Below are 23,898 nucleotides of genomic sequence, written 5' to 3'. Positions count from 1 at the left end.
CGGTGAGGTCATGTGACTACCCTTCTCATGTATTGCTTGCATGTTGTCATGTCAGTAGCTGGTTAGTGTCATATTAGTGAGGATAATTTATGATCATTCAAATATATTTTCAATGTCTCGCTGTTGCATGATATAATCCTGTCACTGGCATGTACTGGCATAATAATGACATTGTAACTGGTTATTTATAACAAATACCCAGAGCAGACCGGGAATCGAACTTGTGTTGTTCTGCATAGTCTTGCTTACGTTGCCCCTGAGCTATCCTCCCAAGCCATAATGTCACTGTCAATGGTTCCCCCTTTACTTCGACTAGAAAACTTCCTATGCAACTGGGGTGCCGTTAGAATCTTGATAATTGGAAATTAAGATTGTTATCCAGTCTTGATGATCACTTTTAAAAGATTTCCTAACGTTTGTGCTGTCTGACAACATGTTGAGACCAATGTTCAATGTGGAAAATACACGTGTGCCATGTAAACATTTCCTTTATTGGTTCTATCCATAAAATGAATTATTCTGAGCAGCCACGAGCCTGGTCCAATACACAGGCAGTTCACAGCTGCGCGTGGCTTAAGCATTTATTGAGACTACATGTCCCACGATGCCGGCATCAATTATCTTTTCAGTAGTTTCAGAAGCCGCGCTCCACTCTGGTACCGGTCACATCATTATGGGGTGCTCTTTTGCTGTTTTCATGAATTATTCCGAACCTCTGGTGTGTGTGTTTTATGCTGAATACAGAAATGTGTTCTACTGTTTCATTATCATCAGCAAAATGGAATGCATACATATTCTATGTTTATAATAAGGGTGCGCTCTGTTCGCATTGTCAAATGCCAGTTTACAAATGGAGCTCATGTAATCGCTGTGAATGTACTGTGTTATTTATTACTACAATCAAACAGGGGCGCAAACAGACAAAGTTCCTTAACATTATTGGGTTTACAAATGAAAAAACTCCAGCATTGATACAAAAGCGGGTCAGAGGGATAGATTGGGCAGTGGCGGGCCACCATTGTGGGCAATGGGGGGAGGTCCCCACTTTGCCTGAGTGGCAGGCAGCACAGTCCCCAGTGTGTTTTATTTGGATGGGGAAAAGTGCTGCCTGCCCTTGAGGCGAGGCGTGACCCCAGCTATGCATTTGTTTCGTAAGATTTTGTGGAGGCCTTGCGGTACCACAACAAACATAGCGTAAAATAATGGGAGACAGAAGACTTTGGCCCCACCACAACGTCAAACAACAGAGCGAAACTATCAATGGCAGAACACAAAATGATACACCTACTTGCTACACAAATCCGAGTTTTGACTATCATACATGCATATCCCTCAAACATGAATCCCCCTTCCTCTTCATGTTAAAAGTGCTACCACTATCCACTTCCTCAAATATTCACTAAACCTCCACCTAATTAATCATTGGAGAGCACCGTCCACCCAGATTTCTCCCGCTCCCTGACTATCCTGAAACTAACTCCATGGGTACATACTACCCTCTATAAACTCAGTGTCTTTGGCCTGATATCATATGTCTGTCCTGACTCCCAGTGATTTCATTGAAGAATATTCACCACAGACATTTTTCAGTGCAGAATTTTCAACGCCAAGAAAACCACCTACACTATATCGTTTAAATAAAAAAAGGGACAGATAGAAAGTTCGGGAAGGGCGAAAGTGTTTTTCTAGAGGTGGAGGGTGGGGTTAGGAATAAATGGGGCTCTGCAGGGGGATTTTTCCTGATGCTTTGAATTCAAGAAGGTGAACATTCAAAGGGAAACATTTGGGGATGGAAAGGTCAGAGGTGAAAACACATGAGCCTTCGCCACCAACGCCCAGTCAGTCAATCAGTACCACTCCACTCACTACCACTCCCACTTAGATACGATTCCTGACTCAAGGTTTCACTCTTGACTATTGAATCCTGTTTGTAAGTATTTCTGGTTGAAACTGCCTGTACCCTTTATACAAAAATAAAAACAAATGCAAATAAGGGGGTAGACTCCAGGATTTGTTCATTATATTACACTCAGAAGCGCTTCCTTGTACTCGTAGTCTTGAGGCGAATAACCATCCTATGGTTCACCGAATCATATAAAAGGCATTAGCCAACTAGCCTCGTCCACTCCTTCATTATTTAACACGGATACCTGCGGGAAAGTTCAAGATGGTGATTCGGGCAATGTATTTCTTGAGTTACATTTAATCAAACAGTTGTAGTCGAACACTATGGGAAAAGTAATCTGTGAATCAAGCAATCCCGAGACTGGGCCAAATGACTCCATGATGGCCTACACCAGTACCAACTGGTACAAGAAATGCTGCCAACACAGCCAAACAGCACTGCATTCCCACAGACAGTGCTATGCAATCGCCCCGGGCATTCACGTGCAATGTGTAGGAATATGCTTTTAAGATATCCGTCTGATCAGGCAAAAAAGCCGTACGAGGTACTTTAAGGCAGAATTGGTGGCGATTGAAAGCTTTGTGTGGATTTGGTGTGGGAATATTTTGGTAAACCAAATAAAAACATGAAGTGTCTGATAGATGAGTGGAACAGGGTCAGTTTTTTTTGTGACTATTAAAAATGTAAAATACAATTTGTTTTTTAATAAACGTCTTTTCTTAGACATGGACCATCATCAGTAGTTCTTGTGTCAAAATAAACACATTGATGACCACACATTGCACCCTCATAATAGGTTGCAATCAGATGTTAGTGGTACACATACAAATCTGTGGTTCAAACAGTCAGATAAAATCCAGATAAACGTTCTGAGGTTACTCCCGGAGAGGTGAGCGGGACATGTGACCAATGCCTGATTGCGTTGCAATGGGTAATATTTCAAGAACCCGGTTGGGCAGCACTACGGGACTCATTTACCAAAAGGCGCTGTTTCTGACCCCTCGTTGTACAGTACGATACCTTTCACAGAGCTGGCTATGCTGTTTGCAAGATATCTACTAACTGAAATGAAATAGCTGACTGCAGAGTCCAACTTTTTTTTCCTAGTAAATCAGAGGGGATTAACAAAGCAAGGTTCAACTGCAGGTGCACTAAATGCCCAGGCAAACAAAGTAACGAACGACACACCTGGATAACATCAGAATCCCTAAGTCCGCCACATCAATTTCTCGTCTTCTCTTGATCTCATGTGCAGGAAGCAACTGCTTGGGAAACTTATATCAAGGGGCTTGTGAAATCCAGGACTTGATTTTAGTCACCAAATTCTACTCAACACTTGCACAATATTACTATTCAGGAAGAGGGCTTGGGGCACACATGAGATATCTGTATCTAATGTTTTTTTAACAGATGTGCGCTAGCCTCCTCTCTTTTAATACATATATGTATAACCATCCCGAGACTCCTGGGTGTGCCTGACATTCACAGAAAAGTACAACTACAAAAAAAGAAATCATAGCTGCCAAACAAGAATCCTATAATCAGAGAATTGCACAAGCCAATTCCAGCTCCAAAGAGCTGTTTACGATCATCAAAGAATTGGAAACACCAGTGCTAACTCCAGACACCTGCGTGAAGGATAAACAATGGTGCACTAGTGTCCAAAATGCCCTCAATAATAAAATCACAGGCCTACAAATCAAACTTAAAAATAAGAAAGAATCCATAGCCAAACTATCTAACCCCACCAACACCACCCCAAGCCCCTCACCCCCACAACCCGGACCCAACCCCGCTCGCTTCAGCTTCTCCAGAGTCTCCACTTTAGAAGTGGAAAAAATCATTCTCAGCCTAAAACCATCTAACTGTCAGGGCGACCTCTGCCCCCCACAAATCATTAAAGATGCGGCAAGAGACCTCTCGCCATTCATCACTAGACTCATCAACGCCTCCTTCTCTTCAGGTACAGTCCCCAGCAACCTCAAAGAGTATTGGGTCCTACCCCTCCTCAAAAATCCGTCTCTTGACCCCTCCATTCCCACCAACTGCAGACCCATTACCACCGTCCCATTCCTACTCAAGATACTAGACAAGACAGCATACTTACTAATCCAAAAACACCTTGAAACAAACCACCTCTTAGGAATCCGACAATCAGGCTTCAGACCCCAACACGGGACAGAAATGGCTCTTATTGATCTGAAGGCTCAAATTGACACCCTCAGAGATAATGGGAAAACTGCTTTATTACTTCTCCTGGACCTCTCTGCAGCATTCGATCTAGTCGATCACAAAATCTTATGCAATCACCTGGATTCAGTCGCCCACTTTCCCCAAGAAGCCATCGGCTGGATTGAGGCATTCCTCAGCAACAGTTCCATGCGTGTCTTCTCTACCTCTGCTGCCGCTGACCCCATCCCCATCACATGTGGAGTCCCACAGGGCTCTTGCGTCTCCCCTACACTGTACAACGTGTTCACAAAGCCCTTGTTTGACGATCTAGATGGCCTGCGTATCACCTACACTAACTATGCCGATGATACACAGATCCTCATCCCGTTGATGGGAGATTACAACCATGATTTGGCCTTGGTGAACAGGGTGTACCTCATCATCCAGGCATGGATGGCCTCGCACAGTCTATGCCTGAATGATGACAAGACTGAACTCATCATGCTAGGGTCCACTGCAAACCTAACCAAACTAGACCACAATTACGCCAACTTCATTATAGACGGGAACCCGATCAAGGTTGCCAAAGAAGTGAAAACCTTAGGAATATACATCGACTCATCCCTCTCCTTCCATAAACAGGTTAGCTCCATGGCATCCTCCACATGTAAGCTGATAAGAGCAGCCAAACCCTTCCTATCCACCCAGAGCTGCATTACGCTAGCTAGAGCCCTGGTATTATCAAAACTGGACTACTGTAATGCCCTCTACGTAGGAGCCAGCAAGCAAGTTACCAACAAAATCCAGACACTACAGAACAACGCTCTCAGAGCAGCGCTCAGCATCCCCAGGAGAGAACACATATCCAACATTAGAAGAACCCATAACTGGCTCAACACCACAGACAAAATCCTGCTTAAAATAGCCTTCCTAACACACAAATGCCTCAACAATGCCACCCCACACTATCTAGCCGATAGAATAAGTAAACACACCCCCAACAGACCCACCAGAACCTCTAACGCAAATCTGCTCACAGTGCCCAGGTTCAAACACACCAAAATGGGTGGCAACAGCTTCCAGGTGAAAGCTGCCCAACACTGGAACTCCCCCACTCCCCTGTCAGGACACCCCAAACTTACACACACTTTAGGCGGAACTACATCCAGTGGATAAAGAACAAGGACCACTAATACTACGAACCCAACTCACTGCTACATACCATATAGTATGCTGATTTGTAATCTTGTAAACTACATGCTTTTTTGCTTGCCTGTAAATCTGTAAACTATTTGCCTCATTGTAACTTGTAAATTTGTGTACATTTTAGCCCCTTTTGTCATTTTGTAACACAGTAATGCATAGTAACGTGTAACCAAGCTGTGAATAACCTTGTTGCTCCTGCGCCCTCATACCCACGGGTCTGGTGCGCAATACAAATGAATAAACTAACCTAAACTAAACTCAACAGAAGAACATATCCCTGCCTCATGTATGTAGATGACATTATACTGATGCCCTAAACTCCAACTGCACCCCCACCCCCAAAAAAAGTATTAAAGAACTTAGGGCCGGATTCACAGAGTGTTCTCCAATGGGATTGAGCCATTATACAAACCTACTATAAATCAGGCCCTTACTGTCTATTCGCTGAATCTACATCTACCTTGGGAAAGGATTTGCACCTACTAACTGGTTTATAAATATCAGCTCGTTGGAATGAGTATCTAGTATTAGTTATTTGAGCATAATTTTCACACATCCATTACCCTGGACTGGTCAGTTACTGGCAGAGTGTAGTAACCATCAGTAAGAGAGTAATGGTTCACCCATATCACCAACTTAGGTCTTACTCATTTCACCCAATCTTGAAATGCAAGATTGAATTGAAGGCAAGGTTCTTGATTGGGCAGAGGTAGGAAGAAATATGTTCCAGCCATAGTTGGAGGTACTGGTAGGCACTTTGAGGCGCTCTCTATGGGACGCGCTTCCTGCTACCCAGCAGGGCCACCTTGACTCGAGTGGAGTGTGCGTTCGCAAGTGATATATTATTGCCTTACCAACAGGTAGACAATGTACATATGAGATTACAAAAGCGTTGACTCTGGGAAAAGCGTGTCCTGTCGGGCTTCGAAAGGGGCGGGCCTTGAGTGAAAGGAGCGATTCACCCGCCCTGTGTGGGGGTGTGGTGACATCAGGCAAAATGGCCAACTGCTGTCGGTGCTGGAATTAAGTGGAGATTTGCTCAATCTCATGGGGGATTCCCGGGAGAAGCTGTGGCACAGTATTAGAGGTCTTCAAACAGCCGGCGCGAGTGCGCAACTTTTTTTTCCTACCTGCTGCATCTCACCCCCCCCCCAACCCGCTCAGTGGTCCTCTGCAAGATTTTTGTTTTCTCATTATATAAACTTGGCTGGAGAACTTCATCAGGTATCAAGTGATGTTTTTACGCTTAACACTTGATGTGTGCTCCATGTAACGAAGCCGCCTTCTTGTAACAGCACCTCAATGCGCCCGGCTGTTTGTGCACTTTATACATTTAATAAATAAAATAAATCAATATTGAATACTTAGTTAGATTGTTCGTCACCTAGGCACCGAGACACTAGAGTTGATTGAATATTAGTCCCAGTCTGTGATTATCCATACACCATTTTTCCCTCCAGTGGGGACGAGAGGTCAGCACTCACTGGTGGCTACTAGCAGAAAGCAGGGGTGCAGGCCAAGGAAGATCTGAGGTTGCCACGGCCGTTGTAGGTATCAGGGAACCGTCCTCCTAATGTTTTGGTGTGTCTCATAGGGAGATTGACAATATTTTGGGACAGACTTAGAGGACGAGGCATGGGTCCCAGTTGGGCAGCCACTCGCTGGTTTATGGAAAAGTGAGATCTTTTTTGGATCAACTGTCATAATTGTGATTTTTTCTATATAAGATAAATGTGTTGAATGTATTACAGCTGTGACAATAACAAAGGGTTTTCCAAACAAACTGCCTGCGTATGCGATCATTTGCGCCGGGACTTAGTGCGTATGCGATCATTTGCGCCGGGACTTAGTGCGTATGCAATCATTTGTGCCGGGACTTAGTGCATATGCGATCATTTGCGCCGGGATTTACTGCATATGCGATTATTTGCACCTGGATTTACTGCGTATGCGAGACTTACTCTCCCCTTTGGAGGCCTATAGAATACCTGAGGAACCATATGGCTTGTATAAAGCCCTTTTGGGTATACTAGTCGGTAACAACACTTCCATTCCTTTTCTTAATATTTTATTATTTCTTTTCATTGGGGTTTAATAATGCATTGCGTTGAGAGCAAGCTGCGGCCAGGTGGCGCGGGGCAAAACGGGGCACAGACATCAAGCCAGCTTCAGATGAGCTAAGTAGCTGGCAAGAATGCTGAAATGTTCTATTAGGAGGCACTCAATCCGTGCGGGCCACTTATATTTATTTTTTCTATTTATTTGCATTTGTTAAGCGCACTTGCAGCCAAAAGGCATTGAGGCGCTGTTACAGAATGTGAGAGGAACTTGTGGTTAGCAGAGTGGATGACCATAGGTCTCATAGTTACACATAAATATACAGTGATATACAGAAGGATATACAGTGGTATACAGTGATATACACATCAAAAATAAGGCTCACAGGAACATTGACAAGCCGTCTGTTGGCCAGTCGGTCTGCTTCAGTGCAATGGTAATCACAAACCACACTTCGGCCACCAGAACAGCCACTCATATTAAAAGAGCATTTTAATCATACACCCATAAAAGTTATTACGAACAGGTGGCATTATCCTCAAGGAGACCACGTGCATCGTCACTGCCTCTGTGGGTTGATAAAAACCTGACGTCATTTATTATTCCATTCTTATATATATCAATCAGAGAGAGACCATTATCTGATCGTCTCTAATACCTAAAAGTCTATCTTTTTGGAAAGCCTAGACGTGGCAAACGGCCACGTACCAGAAAACCCCCTGGGCCTCATTCCGACTTTGGCAGTAATTCAGGGGTCACCGGTTGAATTACTGCCCATATTGGTTACCGTTACCTCCACTCGGCCCAGTAGACTATACGCGGGATTCCGAGTTCTGATATGGCACTGTTCGTCCCCATTGTTGAAGTACATGGGCCTCCAGGTTTTTTTTGGTGGATTTACTATGGGCCTCATTCCATGTCGGGCCGTCTGGGAAAAAAGTGCCTGTATTTGCGGATACTGGCACTTTACCGGACCGCCCGACTACGGGTTTGCGGGTGGGGCTCCTTGGTAAGGCAGCCACCCTCCCAGCAAACAAAGCTCTCATTACCGGCATTGCCGGTGCTGGTAATCACGGCAAATCCCCTCATGGAGTCCTATGGGACTCCACAAATGGGCATATACTCTGTGCCTCCGGCACTCGTAATCCAGCAGCAATGCCGCCAGACCGAGTGCCAGAAACAGTAACAGCCTTTCCTGGTATCCTCGAGTGTTTACCGCCAGGATACCGGCAAGGTTGTAATGATGCCCTATGAACGGTAATTCCGCCACAGTATAACTGCTGATTTTTGGTGTTAAACTGGAGGATTTACCGCCAGCGTGAATATCGTTGATTTTGAGCGCATTTGATTGCTCTGATGTTTACTATCCGGTTGTTATATACGAACCTGAACATTGAAATGTGCTAAAGATTATTTTTGTAGCTGAAAATGTTGTATGTTACGTCATGTTAACCAATATTTATACTGCGCCCATCACCACCGTATTGGTTTTACGAAGCCTGGCCTTATCTCAAAATGTGGCATATTATGATCCCGCCAGACCTTGGTCTTTGGAAAGGAAGGGGAGGAGCTCGGAGGGAAAAGAGAGTCTAGACATTAGAACGGCCAAAATCAGAGAGGAAAAAGAACCGGGACGAGTGGGAGGGAATTTGGTTGTCGATGTAGGGATGCGTGTCTCTCAAATGTCACAAGTTATTGGTAAGCATGAGTGTGAGACTCAGGAGAGTACAGCTCGGATTGGAGCCGAGTTTTATTGTGATGGCAATATCTAGAACCGATATCTAGAGCTATCATCCCTGGAGGATAGCTCAGCGGCAACGTGCTCGCCTTGGAAGCAAGATGACGCAGAGCTGCACAGGTTCTATCCCGGAGTACGCGCTCAGAAACCTCTGGGTATTAAGTGCGTTATAAATATGCAACTAAGACATATTCCTGTAACAGCGCCTCGATGCACCCGGGCTGTGTGAGCGCTTTAAAAATGGAAATAAATAAATAAAATAAATAGAACCAACAAAGCATGGCCCTAGATGTAGTTGTATGGTGAGTGGTTGCGTGATGGACTTCACAGGTCTTCAGTCAGGCCCCAGTAGTGCATGACAACTTTATCACTCAGACTGCAATGACAAAATGAAAAACACATACTCATGAAACATCTTGAGCAAATTAGGCCAAGGGCAAGGGGGCTTGATTGAAATATCCAATGGGGGAGGTTTATCTCGTGTATAATCACTCATTTGTAATGCTACAACTGAAGAAGTGTGATCTAATCACACAGTGGACGGCTATAACAAAATCCCAAATGTGTGAGATACCTACAGAATTATGAAGAAGCCACAACTGGAGAAGCAGAATCCCCCAGTACTGATTGAACAACTACAGGCTTACAATATAACCCTCATTTGCGGTGCCACAACCAGAGATTAATAACATATGGACTCAGCTGTGAGGTCACACCTAGAGAGTTCCATAATCACTCCGATGTGGTGTCACAACAGGAAGGTTACGCTGCAATCAGCAAGTTGGCATGTCACAATGTGAGAATTCTGATGAAATCTTGGAGTTCTGATGCCCAAAAGAGAGAATGATACCATGAGTGCCGGGTTGTGATGTCACACCTACAGGTGTGTAATGTTTGCATTTGTATTTATTTGAAGAACATGGGTGTCAATTTCAAATAGAAATGATGAACAATAACAGGTGACATAGGCATTCCCAGAAGGGTGTCTGTATGATAGCATAAACATGAGAACAAGCAGTGAGCTGGTTTATGAGGGTGTAAAAAGAAAATGAGGACATATGCCAGTGCCTGAAAGTAAGGAGGTATAGTGGTGAAAGATACAGCGTTGCATTATCAAGCGTCAGTTTCTCATTTGGCCTTTGCCTGCGAGAGGAGGCACAGGGCACTAGGCTCTGGTGCCACGCTAGGGATTGTGTCAGTGGCGTAACACATGGTCTGGGGGCCCCCCTGCAAGCCATGCTGAGGGGGCCCCCCCAACTCGGCAACAAATCACGGGTCGCGCCACACGCTGGGCCGGCCTAGATTACCACGCTTGCGCAATACGCACAAACGTGTTGCTGAAGGGATATAGCACACACTGCACTAGGAGAAAGATATAAATATGTGTTTTAATGCAATATACAGCACACTTTCTGAGAAAAATTGGCTAAAAAGCCACAGTGTTTGGTATTGTTGTGTAGGGTAAAAGCAATCCATTGCATGCAAGTCACCAACAGTGTACATGAACATTAATGCTTTGCTATTAAAAATGCCATGCCACAATGAAAACATGTCCAACTGGCTGCACAATGTAGACCAGTGTAGACACCTAATAACATTACAGTAAAGCATGCCAGGCCACATTAAAACATGCCTAGACTGGTTGCACCAAAATGCCAGTCGAAGCAATAAGACTCATCAAGAAGAGAGCACACATTCAAGGCTGCGTCTCTGCGGCCTCTAACAACACAGCCAAACTCTTTAAAATCTGCAAGGAACTGCCCAATCCTGTTGCGGTTTCTACCTTTCCTATTCCCTCAACAGATCCTCTGTATAGCTTTGGCCTCTCGCTTCTCCGCTAAAACTCAGGACATCCTGTCCACTATCTCCTCTTCCTCTCCCTCTTCCTCTCTGGGCCCCCTTTGGCCATTTCTCTCATCCTCCTTTCTCCTCTTTCTCTCTAACACCTGACTAGGTTTCTAGACAAGTCCCACCTCTCGGTGGCTGCAAAGATCAAGTTTAAAACCCTTTTCATTTTCCGCAAGGCTTTCTGGGGCTGGTATACGACGCACTACATCCAATGCTATCTTCCAAAATACCTTCCTTCTTGAGGCCTAAGGGTTAGATGCTTCTCCAGGCAGAGAGTGGGTGGGGGTAGATCCTTCTCCCCTGCAGGTGCCTCCCTCTGAAATGGCTTCCCTGACCCTCCCAAACTTGAGCCGGACCACCTGACGCTCTGGAAGCAGCTCAAAACGTTCCTCTTCTCCTCTGCTTTTTCTCTCTCCCTCCCCTGCTGACCTATCTGTCCTCTGTACCAACTGGTTGCTTGGCTACCCTCTGTCTCACTGAGTCCAGGCTCTTTCTTGATCAGTCACCCTTGCTCTGCCTCCAGGCCTACCACGAAGTTAGGGGCTGTAACTGTAACCCTACAGTTCCTTGTTATCCTTGCGCTGCCCTGGCGGCACTTACTCAGAGCATTGCTGCCGTGTTTTCCCCTCCCCTCTCCCTTGCACTTCCCCCCTCCCTTTCCCCTTGACCATCTCGTTCTCACACTTGCACGATCTGAATGACTTAAGGCCTTGTAAGATCATTTGTCTAGTCCTCCCTCAGTTTTCCTTCCCTTGTCTTGTCGTGCCTAAAAACACTTGTGTACAGGTGTGTTATATATGACTTATCATATCATAACATATCATTTTATCACAGATGCCCAGAAAAATATACAGTGCCGCAGTAAGAAACGGCTAGACTGGCAGAACCCAAATGTCAGTCTAGCCAGGAATTACACTTAGCAGGACTGCTCTATCAGAAATGCCCAGTTAAAAAAAAGTCATACCAAACTGAGGAATGACTAGACTGGCTGCACCAAAATTCCTCTCTAGCCACTAATGCCACATATCATGCCTGCATAGCATGGACATGGACAACCATTATGATTTATTGCACAACCCCACGCCCCACACATCCCTTCTCCCTCCCATCCCCTACCCCAACCTCCAAAATCAGCTCATTGGCCCAGAATTACCTGCATGTCCCTCTTCCTTGTCCCAGTGAGGCTCCTTGCCTCACTGGTAAGTACTGGGATGGGGCAGAGTGGGACTAGGAGTAATGAAGATTACAGGTAGCTAAGTCAGGCATTACCTTCATGTACCTTTACCTTATCCCAGTACTTGTGCATGAGGCATAGTGCCTCATACACAAGTACTGGAATGAGGAAGAATAGGCATAGGTGAAAGATGATTACCAATAATTAATTAATTAATCAAGGCATTAAACACAAGTAGTGGTGCAACACCATTGAGCTGACTGGGCTTCAGCACTCCCTCCCCCCACTGAAATTGTGGGCCATGTTGACTTGACCTGGCTGACCTACAGAGCAGTTGCCGGACAGAAAAGGACACAGATGTTAAACGGCACCTGGGTTTTGCCGTTAACAAGGGCCCGGCCCAGCAATTACTAATGTACAGCATTTCACTGTTAGTACCTGCATTCAAATACAAAAAAATTTAAGCAATTGAAATTACGATGTGGGTTTAGTACTAGCATGCGAGGGGAGTGATTGGAAGGGTAGAGAGGAAACAGGAGACCAGTCATTCTCACAGCAGCCCATAAGTGGGTGCTTTCAGACATAAAGGAGAGATTTAACTGCATGTAACATTGAAGCTGCACTAGAATAGTCTCATTGAAATGCGTAAAAAAGTTAGATGGCGCCACACAAATAAGTTTTCTCCTCCCCACCACACGTGAAGTTAGCGCCTCTCCCATCGTTTGAAGGGTTAGCCTCCCTGAAAAGTAGGTTTTGTTGCGCCCCTGAACACAAGCACACACACCATTCACCATATATACACACGCACACCCAGCCATCCATATATTTAAGAGTGCACTCTTTCACCATACAGGCACACCCAGGCAGCCCCCCGTACATTTAAGTGTGCAACCTTTCATCATACAGCCACATACACCCAGCCACCTGCCCATACATTTAAGTGTGCACCCTTTCACCGTACAGGCACACCCAGGCAGCCACCCATACATTTAAGTGTAAGTGTGCATCCTTTCATCATACATGCACACCCAGCCACCCATACATTTTGTGCACCCTTTCAGCATACCCTCACACAGTCAACTATACATTTAAGTGTGGACACTTTCACCATACAGGCACACCCAGGCAGCCACCCATACATTTGTGTGCACTCTTTCACCATAAACTCACACATGCACACGTCATGGGTTGAGGGGAGCCATAATGCTTCAAAAATTCATTTGTCCTCATTAGGACCCTGGCGGTGTTGGTATGAACGGTGGCGGTAGGGCACCGGCACCGTTCATACTGCCCGCCGCACTGTGAGTTCTGCTCGCAGGTTCCCGACAGCCCGCCAGGCTATTTTTGAAGTCATAGGGCTTCCCACACCCCATGACATGGAGGCCTCCAGCCTAGGGTCTTCATGTCATGGGGTGGGGGTAGCCACCAGACATTTTGTATTCACTCTGCCCTTCATGCAGAGTGAATACAAAAAGAAAATGTAACAAAACAAAAAAAAACATTTTTTTTTTACATAAGTGGGGCCCCCTTCCAGAACATGTGGTCGCGGGACCCCCGCACTGCGTGGGGTGCGGGGGCCCTGTTATGCCAGTGGATTGTGTACCGCTCACAGCAGCCCCACACACAGCCCTCTAGCCACGACTGGACACACGCTTGCAAGTGCGCCAGGAGCGTCACGATTGGCCCAATGCGGCCGCGTTACTTCCGCTGTTTAATAACCGGACTGGGCGTGCCCCAAGCGTGGCTCCATGGGCCACACCTGGGCAGGGGGACACTTTGCCCCTTCTCTAAGCAGATACAATCGTGCAAAACCAGCGTGCTCACGGTTTTGCCCCCGGGCAGTGTACCTTGCACTGCAGTGACACCATGGCACCGCTCCAACCGTGACATAACAGTAGAACTATCCGAGCAGTGCCCCCGCCCATGCCAGTAGCCCACTGACAGTCACTTCTGGCAGCGCCTCTCGGCGGGATCCCGCTAACAGCATCTCCGCCCTATTATGCCAGTACCTCCTTAGTAATAAACCCCGGCCAGGCCCCATGGAAGGGCCTTCTGGTTACGCCACCATGGCAGTGCCCCCTGTCAGTATCTCGTTTGCAGATTCAACCGATCACTGTGTGCCAGCAGTAGGCTGCCCAGTCATAACCTGGCAGGGTGCTCTTGTGAGTAACCCTGGCAGTGTCCTAATGTTGCCCAACCATTCCCGGGCAGTACATGCTTGAGAGACCCCCAGGCAGTGCCACCACAATGCCATGTGGCAGGCCCATGGGGGGTGCAGGGATGGAGGGTGACCCACTTCTTCAACTTCTGTGGCAGAGCAATCTTTCCAGGGTTCCCTTCGCCTGCGCCACCACCCAGTAGTGCCAGACGCCCCCCTCCCCCCACGGGACAGACACCGGCGTTGCCGTGCATGCATATGGGGTCTGAGAAGATGTGCCCTCCCCTGCAGGGGCCCCACGGGCAGCCCCCTTACCTTGCATGCAGTTTGGGTCGGAGCAGGGGTATCCTGCCCTCGGCTGCTCCTCCGGTGCCCGGGCCGGGTGCCCCCTTGGCTTGTACAGGTACAGGCCCGGGTAATATGGCAGGAGCTCGTAGGGCAGGGGCGCTGCTGCAGACTGCCAGCTGACACCCCCCGTGGGCTCCCGGGGAGGGCGCCGGGACAGGATCGAGTCGATGTTGAAGGAGCACTTGGGCGGTTCCGGGGGCACCCCTGGTCCTAGCCCCACGGGGCCTGGTTCAGGCCAGAGGGGGGCAAAGCCTGGGAAGGCTCCGCCCTGCAGCATCGTCAGCATCCAGCCGGTCAGGCAGTGGAGAACTGGGGTGCAGTGGGGGCTGCCCAGCTGGCTGGCTCTCCGGGTGCTGTGTATCAGTGAGAGCAGTGCAGGACTAGGGTGCAGTGGGGGCTGCCCAGCAGGCTGGCTCTCAGGGTGAAGGGCTAGGGTGCAGTGCGGTCTGCCCAGTAGGGTGGCTCTCGGGGTGCAGTGAGAGCAGTACAGGACTAGGGTGCAGCGGTGTCTGCCCAGCAGGTTGGATCACTGGGTGCAGTGGAACAGTGAGAGCAGTGCAGGACTAGGGTGCAGTGGGACCGTGAGAGCAGTGCAGGACAAGGGTGCAGTGGGGACTGCCCAGCAGGGTGGCTCTCCAGGTGCAGTGGATCTGTGAGAGCAGTACAGGACTAGGGTGCAGTGGTATCTGCCCAGCAGGTTCGATCACTGGGTGCAGTGGAACAGTGAGAGCAGCGCAGGACTAGGGTGCAGTTGGACCGTGAGAGCAGTGCAGGGCTAGGGTGCAGTGGGGTCTGCCCAGCAGGGTGGCTCTCAGGGTTCAGGGCTAGGGTGCAGTGAGGACTGCCCAGCAGGGTGGCTCTCCGGGTGCAGTGGGTCAGTGAGAGCAGTGCAGGGCTAGGGTGCAGTGAGGACTGCCCAGCAGGGTGGATCTCTGGGTGCAGTGGATCTGTGAGAGCGGTGCAGGACTAGGGTGCAGTGGGGACTGACCAGCAGGGTGGCTCTACGGGTGCAGTGGATCTGTGAGAGCAGTGCAGGACTAGGGCGCAGTGGGGTATGCCCAGCAGGGTGGCTCTCTGGGTGCAGTGGGTAAGTGAGAGCAGTGCAGGACTAGGGTGCAGTGGGGTCTGCCCAGCAGGGTTGCTCTCCAGGTGCAGTGGGTCAGTGAGAGCAGTGCAGGACTAGGGTACAGTGGGGTCTGCCCAGCAGGGTGGCTCTCCGGGTGCAGTGGGTCTGTGAGAGCAGTGCAGTACTAGGGTGCAGTGGGGTCTGTCCAGCAGGGTGGCTTTCAGGGTGCAGTGGATCAGTGAGAGTAGTACGGGGCTAGGGGGAAGTGGGGGTCTGCCCAGCAGGGTGCATCACTGGGTGCAGTGGAACAGTGAGAGCAGTGCAGGACCACGGTGCAGTGGATCATTGAGTGCAGTGCAGGACTAGGGTGCAGTGCGTATGTGAATGCAGCGCGGTCGGTGATTGAAAGGGGTTGTGGGGGTGCAGCGTGGTGTGTGCGTGCCGTGCGCCGGATGGATGCAGCGCGGTCCGTGGACTCCGCAGCGGCCGCCAGCGCAACCTTCTCCCGCAACTCCTGGCCCGACAGCCCTGGATCTCCTGCGCAGCGTCCTCCGTGCCCGACTAACGCAGGAGGAGAGGGGAAGGGGGCGTTATGAGCCGAGCCTCCGCTGTGAAGTGCACAGAGGGCATTAATATGCAAAGCAGCGGGGGCGGGAGGGGAAGCCTGCTCACACCCACTTGCCTTCCTCAAACAGGCCCCAGGAGCGCAGCTGGGAAGCGCAAACCGCGCCGCGCACAGCCCCGTGCCCTCTCACGGGCGCGGGGGGGAAGTTTGGCCAGGAGATCAGAGAGGGCGTTAAACCAACACACCTGACCGGCGGGCGCCTCATCACAGATGGGGCCGCGACCGGCCCAGTGCCCGGGGTCAAGGGGGGTCGGGCATTCCCACATCCGATGCCAAGCACTGGCGGTTTTATTAAAAGCAGGAATAATACAATATTGTGTCATTATTAAATTGTAACTGGGATGAAATTTGAATGTAATGTATTGCCATTATATGTTCATTTTGTTAAAGTTCTTTGTGATCTAAAAACAAATACAGAATAAATAAATATGACAATAAAACACTTTCCAGAAGACAGCCCCCACTTTGGGGCTCGCCAGTTTCAGGATGCAGGATATAACGCCTTCTTTTTGGGAATGTGGAAGGGACCTTATGTCGAAACGCGTCTGTCTGTTTGCTGAAGTATTTCATTTCACACACTCGATTTTCATCACCTTATCAAGGGTGTCAAAGTTTCCCGAAATTCCCCATGGCTTAAATCGCTCCAGAACTCAGGGTGGCGGCACGGCGGCACTTGGTTACCTGGGCAAGCCCGTGTAAACTCGGCAGGTTGAGCGCTTGCTGCGGCGCCGTGTGATTTAACTGCAGGTCCCAGGTCTAGACCTCTCCTAGTGAGCTGAACAACGGTCCATCGGCTTGAATCACAGAAGCGCCCTATAATGGCAAAATCCCATTGGAAAACGCCCTGGGAATCGGGACCCAAGGGTTAAAAAGGACCATTTCATTGCGAAGCGCCGAGAAGCGCGTGTGCGGGAGTGGTGGGCGCTGTATTAACGTTTACTCGAAGGAAGTGAACTGCGTCGGCATTGAAAGACGCAGACTGTTTTTTAGTTATTATTTAAACGAAGAAAAATCATGCCAGAAAGACAGCAAAATCGTGGATTTGGGGACATGTTGGTGCGAAACATGCTCTTATTTTTGAATATACGTGCATTTTGGAATTCCGAAATCACAAAGGGTGTCATATACTGAATACAGACGCTTCAACGCATGTATTTATTTAATTATTTTGCCATTCATATAGCGCACGCAACTGGCAGGCATCTAGGCGCTGTTCTTAAATTCATGCTATCGTCACATGCCGTCGCTACTTCGGGAGTCGGCTTGCCACCCAGGTTGCACGCGGCCTTAACTGTTTCCAGAGAACTGTTTCCAACGAGAATTATCGGTATTTAAACATTTGCATATATATATATATAGTGCCATACGTTCCACAAACATAAATTATATATTTTAAACTAAACAGTTTACCACAAAGCAAAACATGCGGGGAAGGCGATTTCTTTTCATTAATACTTAATTAAAATCCAATGTTAATTTTGTCATTAAAAGAATAATAATAATACTTTGTGATGTAATCCAAAATATTAGGATTTTACACAACATAACACATAAACCATATAGTGAAAAGAACAAACATAACATACCATACAAGAAGAAATAATAAATAATTAAAACAATACATACGCATTCTAAAAGCACACTCAGCAGAATGCATTAAGCTACATTGGGCCAGGACAGGTTAAACCACTGCTTATATGTAATACTATGTTACACACCGGCGCAAATACTCGCTGTTACCTATTTTAAACACACAGTTGTTGCTTAGGAAGCAGCACAGCGACGCACACCATCGCACTGGATCCTGTCCTTCCCGCGAGGCCAAGCTTCCATATTTAAGGACTAATCAGTGCTTTTCTTCTTAATTATCACATCCTTACAGTTTAAAACAAACATACATACGCAGGATCGGACTGGGACCTAAAATTGTCTCGGGCCCCAATAAAAAAGTGGGCCACAGTTGCAAATGGGAATGCATTCCTTTTGTGACAAACTATTTGAATAGTACCCGAGGGTTTTTTTTTTACATAAATGTGATGCTTTTTATTCAGCAGCACTCGTCAAAACAAAGTAACTCATCAAACTGGCCCACATTGGCCCAAAAGAGTGCCCCACTTCCACCCAAAAAACTGTCCCACGCCAGAATTTTGTGTTTTTGGTTCGGCCCTGGGCCTATTGCCCTATAGGCCAGTCCGAGCCTGTATATACGGCTTTTTATTCTGGTTCTCACGAGCCGCAACACCAGTCGCTTTTAAAGCGACGATTTGGGGGTGTCATTCCTTACACTCAGACAGGGGCGCTGTGCACCTTGCGCTTTATAGAGGGTGGATGAGAGTTTGTTTGAAACTGGGAACGATTAGAGTCGATTTGGGAATTTCTTATTATTTTGTACATGGTCGAATATATGTAACTTCTCTGTGTTCAATTTAATTATGCATGCGCCTGATTTTTAGAATGTATATATTTCGTTTTAGTCAACAATGTAATATTGTTATTAAAGAATGATTGGCGTAAAGTTCTATGCAAGCGGAATCGCAATAAATACATACATACATAAATAAATAAATAAACGAAGGCCACAACACAAGGTGTTAGCCGTCTAAACAGCACTCGGTTTACGGAGTGTAGTAATGCGAACTTGTGTGCGAGCGTGCAAGTGGCCTCCATTCAGGGGGCAGCGCGTACCCTGCGAGCTATCGCCTCTTAAGGTGAAGGAGGGTTAGCCTCCCTGGGACTGCGGACGGGAGTTAAGCGCTCGCCTCCCGTGCGTGGCATAGGAAAGTTAGGATCTCAGGGCGGGACTTTCCAAATGCACGCTCTCATGTAGCGCTTCCTTCATGCCAGATCCCACCTGCTTCTAAGCACTGTAATCATTATTACTGCACCATTTACACCCCGAAAGGACGAAGGGCTTGGCGGTCCTACTCGGCCGCCGCATTCTTTTTTTCCGTGTGTACTGCCTCGTGGTTTTTGTGCATTTTATGGCAAAGTTCAGCTTCTAATAGGTGTTCGTAAATTAGGTCTCTACCTCCCTACCAGTAGTGTTGTACAACCTTTGGCTCTCCAGGTGTTTGGCACTACAGCTCCCATAAGCCCTAGCAAGCGTAGACAATGCCGAGAGATCATGGGAGACCTTGTCCAATACACCGACGTGCCAGGTCGACACATTTGGTACATTCAAAGGACGTAACAATAACACCTATTTATATAGCTCCCAGAAACAAGGTCAATCCGGAACGCAGCGCTGTATTACAACGTTGCGTGTTTTCTTATCTGTATGGGAAGCCGGCACCCGAAAGCATATTCCAAAGGTTGGCCAGCCGTACTCTAAGGTTTCAATAATTCCGATTTATTGCAAACGGGCGGGGCTTATCAACATGCAGGCTACGTTTCTCCTTGGAAATGGTAACAGTCAGGTGGACTGGTAGTCCCGGGGTCACTTTCTCTCTTGCAGTGTAAGCACACTCTTGTCCCCCCAACCCCCTTAATATTTAGCAGGCCACGTGCTGCTGGCTCTGGTAGGCGAAGATTTGAAATGCGACATTCCTCACATAGCGCATTGATGCCATACAAATGGGGAAAGGGAGCTATATAAAAAAACAAATACGATACACACGGCTTTTCATCCCGGCCTCAACTAGGCCACACGGGGACCATACCATTGTTCACCCCACAGGTTGTCAACCAAATACAGCATTGATATGAGCATTGCGCTCAACCGACGGTACCTTCATCTACCATTACTTCTTTGGCTCAACACAGCCAGGCATCTACACCCTCAACATCAATACAGCCGCGGATCTACACCCTCAACATCAACACTGCAGGGTATCTACACCCTCAACATCAACACAGCTGGGGATCTACACCCCCAACATCAACAAAGCCAGGTATCTACAACCCCAACATCAACACAGCCAGGCACCTACACCCTCAACATCAACCAAGCCAGGTATCTACATCCTCAACGTCAACACAGCCGGGGATCTACACCCTCAACATCAACACAGCCGGCTCACACACCCTGAACATCAACACAGCCAGGGATCTACACCCTCAACATCATCACTGCCGGGTATCTTCACCCTCAACATCAACACAGCCGGCTATCTACACCCACAACATCAGCACAGTTAGGAATGTACACCCTCAACATCAACACAGCCAGGCATCTACACCCTCAACATCAACACAGCCAAGTATATACATCATCAACATCAACACAGCCGGGTATCAACACCCTCAATATCAACACAGCCAGGGATCTACACCCTCAACATCAACACAGCCAGGTATCTACACCCTCAATATCAACACAGCTGGGTATCTACACCCTTAACATCAACAAAGCCAGGTACCCACACCCTCAACATCAACACAGCCGGCTATCTACACCTTCAACATCAACACAGCCAGGGATCTACACCCTCAACATCAACCAAGCCAGGTATCTACATCCTCAACATCAACACAGCCAGGTATCTACACCCTCAACATCAACACAGCCGGGCATCTACACCCTCAACATCAACACAGCCGGCTCACACACCCTGAACATCAACACAGCCAGGGATCTACACCCTCAACATCATCACTGCCGGGTATCTTCACCCTCAACATCAACACAGCCGGGTATCTACACCCTCAACATCAACACAGTTAGGCATTAACACTCTCAACATCAACACAGCCAGGCATCTACACCCTCAAGATCAACACAGCCAAGTATATACATCCTCAACATCAACACAGCCGGGTATCAACACCCTCAATATCAACACAGCTGGGGATCTACACACTCAACATCAACACAGCCAGGTATCTACACCCTCAATATCAACACAGCTGGGGATCTACACCCTTAACATCAACAAAGCCAGGTACCCACACCCTCAACATCAACACAGCCAGGCATCTACACCCTCAACATCAACACAGCCAGGGATCTACACCCTCAACATCATCAATGCCAAGTATATACATCCTCAACATCAACACAGCCGGGTATCAACACCCTCAATATCAACATAGCTGGGGATCTACACCCTTAACAACAACAAAGCCAGGCACCCACACCCTCAACATGAACACAGTCAGGCATCTACACCCTCAACATCAACACAGCCGGGGATCTACACCATCAACATCAACACAGTTGGGTATCTACACCCTCAACATCAACAAAGCCAGGTATCTACACCCTCACCATCAAGACAGCCAGGCATCCACACCCTCAACATCAACACAGCCAGGGGTCTACACCCTCAACATCAACACAGCTGGGGATCTTCACCCTCAACATCAACACAGCTGGCTCACACACCCTCAACATCAACACTGCCAGGGATCTACACCCTCAACATCATCACTGCCGTGTATCTTCACCCTCAACATCAACACAGCCAGGTATCTACACCCTCAACATCAACACAGTTAGGAATTTTCACCCTCAACATCAACACAGCCAGGCATCTACACCCTCAACATCAACACAGCCAAGTATATACATCCTCAACATTAACACAGCCGGGTATCAACACCCACAATATCAACACAGCTGGGGATCTACACCCTCAACATCAACACAGCCAGGTAACTACACCCTCAATATCAACACAGCTGGGGATCCACACCCTTAACATCAACAAAGCCAGGTACCTACACCCTCAACATCAACAGAACCAGGCATCTACACCCTCAACATCAACACAGCCGGGGATCTATACCCTCAACATCAACACAGCCATGTATCTACACCCTCAACATCAACTAAGTCAGGTATCTACACCCTCAACATCAACACAGCTGGGGATCTACACCATCAACATCAGCTAAGCCAGGGATCTACTCTACACCCTCAACATCAAACAGCCAGGTATCTACACCCTCAACATCAACACAGTCGGCTATCTACACTCTCAACATCAACACAGCTGGGGATCTACACCCTCAACATCAACAAAGCCAGGTATCTACACCCTCAACATCAAGACAGCCAGGCATCCACACCCTCAACATCAACACAGCCGGCTATCTACACCCTCCGGCTATCTACCCCCTCTGGCTACCTACACCCGCAACATCAACACAACCAGGCATCTACACCCTTAACATCAATACAGCTAGGGATCTCCACCCTCAACATCAACACTGCCGGGTATCTACACCCTCAACATCAACACAGCCGGGGATCTACACCCTCAACATCAACACTGCCGGGTATCTACGCCCTAAACATCAACACGGCCAGGCATTTACACCATCAACAACAACACAGCCAGGTATCTACACCCTCAACGTCAACACAGCCAGGTATATACACCCTCAACATCAACACAGGCGGGTATCTGCACCCTTAACATCAACACATCCAGGCATCTACACCCTCAACATCAACACAGCCAGGCATCTACACCCTCAACATCAACCCAACCAGGCATCTACACCCTTAACATCAATACAGCTAGGGATCTCCACCCTCAACATCAACACTGCCGGGTATCTACACCCTCAACATCAACACAGCCGGGGATCTACACCCTCAACATCAACAAAGCCGGGTATCTACACCCTCAACATCAACACAGCCAGGCATCTACACCCTCAACATCAACCAAGCCAGGTATCTACATCCTCAACATCAACACAGCCAGGTATCTACATCCTCAACATCAACACAGCCGGCTCACACACCCTAAACATCAACACAGCCTGGGATCTACACCCTCAACATCATCACTGCCGGTTATCTTCACCCTCAACATCAACACAGCCGGGTATCTACACCCTCAACATCAACACAGTTAGGCATGTACACCCTCAACATCAACACAGCCAGGCATCTACACCCTCAACATCAACACAGCCAAGTATATACATCCTCAACATCAACACAGCCGGGTATCAACACCCTCAATATCAACACAGCTGGGGATCTACACCCTCAACATCAACACAGCCAGGTATCTACACCCTCAATATCAACACAGCTGGGGATCTACACCCTTAACATCAACAAAGCCAGGTACCCACACCCTCAACATCAACACAGCCAGGCATCTACACCCTCAACATCAACACAGCCAGGGATCTACACCCTCAACATCATCACTGCCGGGTATCTTCACCCTCAACATCAACACAGCCGGGTATCTACATCCTCAACATCAACACAGTTAGGAATGTACACCCTCAACATCAACACAGCCAGGCATCTACACCCTCAACATCAACACAGCCAAGTATATACATCCTCAACATCAACAGAGCCGGGTATCAGCACCCTCAATATCAATGCAGCTTGGGATCTACACCCTCAACATCAACACAGCCAGGTATCTACACCCTCAATATCAACACAGCTGGGGATCTACACCCTTAACAACAACAAAGCCAGGTACCCACACCCTCAACATGAACACAGTCAGGCATCTACACCCTCAACATCAACACAGCCGGTGATCTACACCCTCAACATCAACACAGCCAGGTATCTACACCCTCAATATCAACACAGCTGGGGATCTACACCCTTAACAACAACAAAGCCAGGTACCCACACCCTCAACATGAACACAGTCAGGCATCTACACCCTCAAC

The sequence above is a fragment of the Ambystoma mexicanum genome, chromosome 6q (assembly GCF_040938575.1).
Source record: "Ambystoma mexicanum isolate Mex_15411 chromosome 6q, UKY_AmexF1_1, whole genome shotgun sequence".
Classification (NCBI taxonomy): Eukaryota; Metazoa; Chordata; class Amphibia; order Caudata; family Ambystomatidae; genus Ambystoma; species Ambystoma mexicanum.
The sequence above is the reverse complement of the archived record's forward strand: the minus strand, read 5'-3'. Positions refer to the sequence as shown.